Source organism: Pleurodeles waltl, chromosome 12 (genome assembly GCF_031143425.1).
Source record: "Pleurodeles waltl isolate 20211129_DDA chromosome 12, aPleWal1.hap1.20221129, whole genome shotgun sequence".
Classification (NCBI taxonomy): domain Eukaryota; kingdom Metazoa; phylum Chordata; class Amphibia; order Caudata; family Salamandridae; genus Pleurodeles; species Pleurodeles waltl.
The window spans coordinates 83,638,140-83,645,122 of NC_090451.1; positions in this window are offsets into that span (position 1 = coordinate 83,638,140).

The window sequence follows — 6,983 nt, forward strand, 5'->3', positions numbered from 1 at the left end:
AGAGGGCTGATTTTGGCTCAGCTGCCTCTAAATCAAGATAGTAATGTGCTCATCATTTCTGTGGTTTTGTGCCGGGAGCCCTTGTCATGTTTGCAGGAAACAAGAATTTGCTACGGTGAAGAAGACCATAAACATATTACTTACAATGTGCACAAAATTACATAAACTAATTGGAGTGATAGAGATATTGGGGGTCATTCCAATGTTGGCGGGCGGCGGAGGCCGCCCGCCAGAATTCCCCCCTCCGAAATACCGCGCCGCGGTCAAAAGACCGCGGCGGGTATTACAAGTTTTCCCCTGGGCTGGCGGGCGGTTGCTGAAAAACCGCCCACCAGCCCAGGGGAAAACGACCTTCCCACGAGGATGCCGGCTCGTAATCGAGCCGGCGGAGTGGGAAGGTGTGACGGGTGCAGTGGCACCCGTCGCGTATTTCAGTGTCTGCAAGGCAGACACTGAAATACTTTGCAGGCCCTCTTACGGGGGCCCCTGCCGTGCCCACCATTGGCATGGGCACGGCAGGGGCCCCCAGGGGCCCCGCGACCCCCCCTACCGCCATCATGTTCATGGCGGCTTTCCCGCCATGAACAGGATGGCGGTAGGGGGGGTCGGAATCCTCATGGCTGCGGAGCGCGCTCCGCAGCCATGGAGGATTCACACGAGCAGCGGAAAGTCGGCGGGAGGCCGCTGACTTTCCGCTTCTGACCGCGGCTGAACCGCCGCGGTCAGAATGCTCGTTGGAGCACCGCCAGCCTGTTGGCGGTGCTCCCGTGGTCGGTGGCCCTGGCGGCCACCGGCCACCGGCCGCCAGGGTCAGAATGACCCTCATTGTTTGCCACAGAAGGTGTTTCCTTAGAAGTAATTGCAATATGTTTACACAGTGTCCTGGAGGTCCTTCATCACCGGGGCCAGCTTGGCCATCTCCCCAGTGGATTAGAGTCATTGGAACCTGATTGGAACCTGATTTCTGAAGGCCCAAAGACACCATTGGTTCCCTCCTTCTCACTCTCCAGCTCCCTGGAATTTATTCCACCTGGCACACAGGGGGCATAAGCAATCAGTGGAGGAAAGAGAAGAACATAGAGTGGTTAGAAAGAGGATGCAGCAAGGGGTCAGGGAGAAAGGGAGAATAATCAGAGGTTAGAAGGAGGGACACTGAAGTTGATTAGATGGACAGAGAAAAAAAGAGAGGGTGAGGTAGAATGAAGTGTGCAAGAGGAGGGAACGCCATAATACTGGAAGAGATATAATGCTATTCTCTCTTTACTCTGATTTGGTACTATGCAGGGCTGGTTTGAACATTTTTTGCAAGTGTTGGTTTTAGTTTCATTTTTTGCTTGAATCTTTTTATTGTTTTAGCTTTAAATGCAAAGTCACAATACAATACAAAATGACATGGAGGGCATTCGCATTTGCATTTCAGGCGGCTTCACCATTCAACTATGCTTCAAGGTGGAGAGCCAGCATAACTGTAGTGCAGTAACAGAGTGATAACAAAGAACAGATAACAACTTGGAGTCTGTTTCAAGCGCCCCGACCCCAGTCACCCCCCCAGCCAGTCCCAGCATACCCCATGCGTCCATCATCTATTTCCTTCAGCTTGCAGGAGGTGCATCTCTCCCCCCCCCCATCAAGGCGGTCCCCCCAAGCCAGAATGAAGACAGCATGCAAGCAGTATAATGATTGCAGCATTCAGCCCCTATGTACGGACATGTCAATCAGTGGACGGCTATGCATCAATGGCCGCAGTGGTAACCAAGTTGGACGATTGCCTCATCTCCCTCAGTTTATCAAGCATCGCATTCCAACTAATGGCCAAGGAGTACTTCCAGAGGCCCATGTTGTCCTCCCTACACAGCGCCACTCCCTCCGCCTCCGCCCTCACCACAAAGGAGTTCCCCTATGCTGTTAATGTAGGTGGGGATGTGGCTTTCCAACCCCTGGTAATGTGACATCTAGCGGCTTAGAGCCCAGGGTCAATAAATTTCGATGAGGCTTTGTGTCTCTTGGTCCTGGGGTATATCTCCAGCAGACAAGCTTGCCATGTGGACAGGAATGGGCATGACGTGCAGTCCGACAGTCGTGACGCTACTCCACACCAGTAGGCGCCAAAAGAGGGACAAGACCAAAGCATGTTAAGTAAGTCTGCTCCCGCCAGCGCACAACGGGGGCATGCTTCATTTAACTGCTGGTAGTATTTGTTTAGGATGGCCGGCGTAAGATAGGCCCTGTGAAGAATGTAAAACTGGATGAGGCGAAACCTAGAGTTACGGGGGATGTTAGTGTGGCTAGACAGTATTGCAGCCCATGTTGTGTCGGTACAAGGCCCGGTCATATCTGCCTCCCATTTGTTACGCAGCACAACACAATTATGGGCCGTGTGTGAGTGGAGGGCATCAGTAAGCCACCCCACTAGGTGTCTACCTTGCCCCATGACGTGCATATATTGCAGTAGTAGGTGTATTGGCAGTTCAGTTGTTATGCCTCCCCAGTACCTCTTCAACATTGCTATCAGACAGCTGTGCAGCAAGAATTGTCCCGTGAACAGACCCGTCTCCGCCGCCAGCGTGGGAATGGAATAAGTTTGCCCTCTTCGTAAAGGTTGGCTAATGTGTGGATCTCTGCTGCAAGCCAGAGTCCCAGCTCAGAGCTGCTAGTGCAGTGCAAGCCATGTGTCGTGCCCAGCAATGCCACAGCAGGTGTGTAGGGGGTGCTGGAGCGTGTGAGGTACAGGCTCCTGCAGTTACATCGCTGTGCCACACCCATCAAGTGCACTTCGGGTTGCTTTGCTCTTGTAGGAGGGTGAAAAAGGTGTAAGATTTCGGGCATTGTCCAGGGCAGCGCTTTAGTCGCTGTGTCCTCCCACCCCACCACCTAGGCATCGCGCCATCCATTGAAACGGGAGACTAGATAGTATTGCTCCATATTCAGAACCCCCACGCCTCCCCTATCCAGGGGCAAGTACATCTTTGCACTCTGCAGCGGCCCTTACCCCAAAGAAATTCTCTGGTTCTAGTCTCCAGTCCCCAAAAGAATTTAGTCAGGACATAGTAGGGTAAATTAGTGAAATAATAGAGCAGTCGGGGGAGCACTACTATTTTCAGGAGGGCTATTCTACCCATCATTGAGAGGGGCAGAGTTTGCCATAACGTCATCTGGGTTCTAATGGAGGTCCAAGGCTCCATGGCAAGGGAGAATAATAACGGAGAGAGGGGACAGCCCTGCCGGGTCCCTCTGCCCAATTCAATGGGGTCAGAGATGTTTTCACCAATCTTAAACCTGAGCTGTGGTCAAGTGTACAGCAGACTCATCAGGTGCAGGAAGTGGGGCCAAGTCCGAAGCGCTACAATGCCTCAAACAGATAGGGCCACTCCAGGGAGTCAAAGGCTTTATCAAGGTCAAGCACTAAGCAGCCCGCCCGGGACAGTCCCGAGTCGAGTGCTTCATGACCCTGAATAGACATCTGATATTCAGGGAAGTGTTACAGTCCGGCACAAATCCGTTTTGGTCTGGATGTACCAGTTGGGGCACTAGGGGCGTTAATCGTGACGCCAAAGTTTTGGCCTAAATTTTGTAATCAGCGTTTAACATGGCAAGGGGTCTGTAAGAGCCCAGCATCAGCCGATCCTTACCAGGTTTGGGGAGCGATACCAACAGCACCTCCCGCTGTGATGCAGACAGGGTCACGGTTCTTAAGGCCTCCTCATATAGGCCGAGAAGGCGAGGGGGGATGGCAGAGGAGAACGCCTTATATTATTCTGATGGAAGGCCATTAGGGCCCGGCGTTTTGCCCGTAGTCAGCTCACGAATACTGTCTTGTAGTTCAAGGAGAACTAGAGGTGCATCCAGCTCCTGAAGCTGCTCATCCGTCAGGCAGAGAAATGTGTTTATGGAGAAAAATTCATTATAGTCAGCTGGGGTAACCACCACAGAGGAGCAACATAACGCTGTGTAGTGTTGGGTGAACTTGGCATGTATCTCACCTGGAGTATGGAGCAGTACGCCCATTGCCGAGTGCAGCTCCATCAGAGGGCCATGATCCTGGTCCTGATGGATCAGCTAGGCCAACCGTCTACCTGACCGGTCAGCCGCAGCATGTGTGCGGGCGAATGTGCTTCATAGTTTAAACACCTTAGCCTTACCAGTAGTGACACATGTTCCCCCCGAGCAGTTGCTAACTCCGAAGTGGCTGTGGGGGACTCTACGACCCTCTGTTCGGATGTGAGCAGGGATTTTGCCACCTGAACCAGGTCCTGCTCAACAGATCTGCAAGGCTCCACTGCGCACCCAAACAATGCCCTCGTATGAAGACCTTAAACGCTTCCCATTCAGTGAGAGTCGACAAGGGGGAGCCGGCATTGAGTTCAAAATACTCAGAGATCGCTTTGTCTAGGGATGCCCTGAAAGCAGTGTCCTCTAGAAGCTCAGGGCGCGGGCGCCATGTGGGGATTACAGGGAGAGATGTGTCCCATTGCAGCCGAGTTGTGGGTTGTGATCAGAATGAGTGCAGCCTAGGTAATCCGTCCCCAAGAACGCAGACACCAGGTTGGGAGTACATAGAAATCTGTCAAGTCTCACATGAAGCTGATGTGGGGCAGAGAAGAATGAGTAAGGATTACGTTGGTGCCAAATATCCAGCAGCCGCCAGTGTCCAAGCCATTCTCGCAGAGCGCGTGCAGCGGTCACTGTGGGTGCTCTGTGTTCAGCTGCAGGCAGTTGTTCTTCATCCGATCAGCGATGCTTGTCATGCATCTGTGGAAGCTGCTTCTGGTGGTGGAGAGATTGTCGGTGAGTGAGAGGATGAGTTGGGTGTCATCTACGTAGGAAATTATGTTGAGACCGTGGGATCTGACGATGTTGGCCAGTGGGTGATATATGCTTTGAAGAGCATGGGCGTGAGCGATGAGCCCTGGGGGACACCGCAGGTGATCTCCTTGGGTTCGAAAATGAAAGGTGGGAGGTAGATCATCTGGGTTCTTCCGGTGAGGAAGGAGGTGATCCATTTGAGTGTGTCTCCTTGGATGCCATGTGGTGAGTCAGCATACTGTGGGATACGGTGTTGAAGGCTGCCAAGAGGTCGAGGAGGATCAAAGCTGCTGTTTGTCCTCGGTCGAGGAGGGTTCAGATGTCATTGCTGGCTGTGATCAGGGCAGTGATTGCTGCGGAAGCCGGATTGGGAGGCATTGAGTAGTTGGTTCTGCTCCAGGTATGTCATGAGTTGATGATCTTTTCCAGTACCTTCACTGGAAATGGGACCAGGAAGATTAGCTAGTAGTTGTTGGGTTTGCTGTGGTCAGCTGAGGGTTTTTTGAGCAGTGGTCTGACTTTGGCATGTTTCCAGGCATCACAGTGTATTGTTCAATAGTTAAGACCCCTGTCAAACTGCTCTACAAGAAAATTAACTACTTCCTCTATAGGTGCCTCCATGAGATCCAAATCCCTTTCCAAGCACCAACATAAGGAGGGAGCGCCTAAGTGTTGGTTTGTTTCCAAGTTTGAAGGAATTCATTCACTGCTAGAGCACCCGGGTCTGGCATGCAACTGAAATATCTCTTCAGTTGAAATTTCAGTCAGCTCACAAAAAGATCTGACTCCAGAGGGCCCCAAATTTGAGACAATCTTCTGAAACAATCTCTGTTCAACTTCCAGTCACTGAAGTCTCATAAAAACCTTGAATTCCAATATGCAGCGGCATTCGCCTTCCTACAGAAATATCCTGCCTTCAGGCTGATCTTGTGCTCTAAGCAAAATAACCAAAGCTTCTTTGCTAATTTTGAAAGGTCCAAAGATCTTGTTCCACCTAAACGATTAATATTCGCTACTGCAGAAACATCGTCCATTTTTAACCAAATCGCTCTGCCCTACAAACAATGTTTGAAACTCACAAGAGCATAACTCCCTGCTGCCAATTCCAAATAGTTTATATGATGCAACCTCTTTATATGTGACCCCAAGCCACCAGTATCCTGAGTACCCAGGCGTACACCCCAACCGGCTAAGCTTGCCTCCGACTCCAGAATGAGGTCTGGGGAGCATCCAAAAACCACCCTGCGATTCCAATCATCCACATTTCCCAACCAGCAAGATAACTCGACTCTGAAAGGGGTAAGAATGGAGTTCTCCTTGTTTACAGTGAAGCCCAAACTTTCCATAAGGGATATGACCAGATGTAAGTCCTTCAAAATCTGCCCTCAGCATTGGGTCATAATAAGGGTTTTATCCAAATAAATGATCATCCGTATATCTCTCTCCCAGAGTTAGGATGCTACAGCTCTCATTACCTTAGTAGAACACCATGGTGCCGACGGACAGAATTGATAAAGGCGAAGAGCAGCATTTAAAAGAGGCAGATTGTTGACTGCACAGACTTATTATATGTATTGAATGTTCTGTTCTGGAATGTTTTTCTTTTATGATGTTAACTTCTTTCAAGCGCTGCTTGGAGTGGCATAAAAGGAAAAATGCTCAATGGTAGCGTCCGGTCTTGTAATGAAATCATGTTTTTTTTTAACAACAACACCCATTTCGAACTACTGATACTGAAGATAAATAACTTAGTAATCTCTTCCTCTCACAACAAATGTGCAAGTCTAGAAGAAACTGCTAAATTCAATGATTGGATGAGTTAAACCTTCAACTGGATAGTAGCATTTAAGACAGGCAGTAGCATAAAAAGTGTACATTAGATGCACCACATTGTCCTAGCATGGCACTGTGAGAAATACATCTGAAATCTTTCTTAAGAATGGAAACATTTACCTTATTTTGACCAATAAACGTATCTAAAATGCTCAAATACCTAGCCATAGAACTTAGACTTCATTACGAAAGGCCAGGTTTAGGCTTTTCACATGGAGGTTGCAGCTTCTGAAAGAAGCTCCAATTTCCACGTGAAAGACTTGGGGAAAACATGTAGGAATTGACACAGAAACACTGATTCCTACAGTTCCTTCCCCAAAAACTTGTAATCCCAATTAGTATCTCAT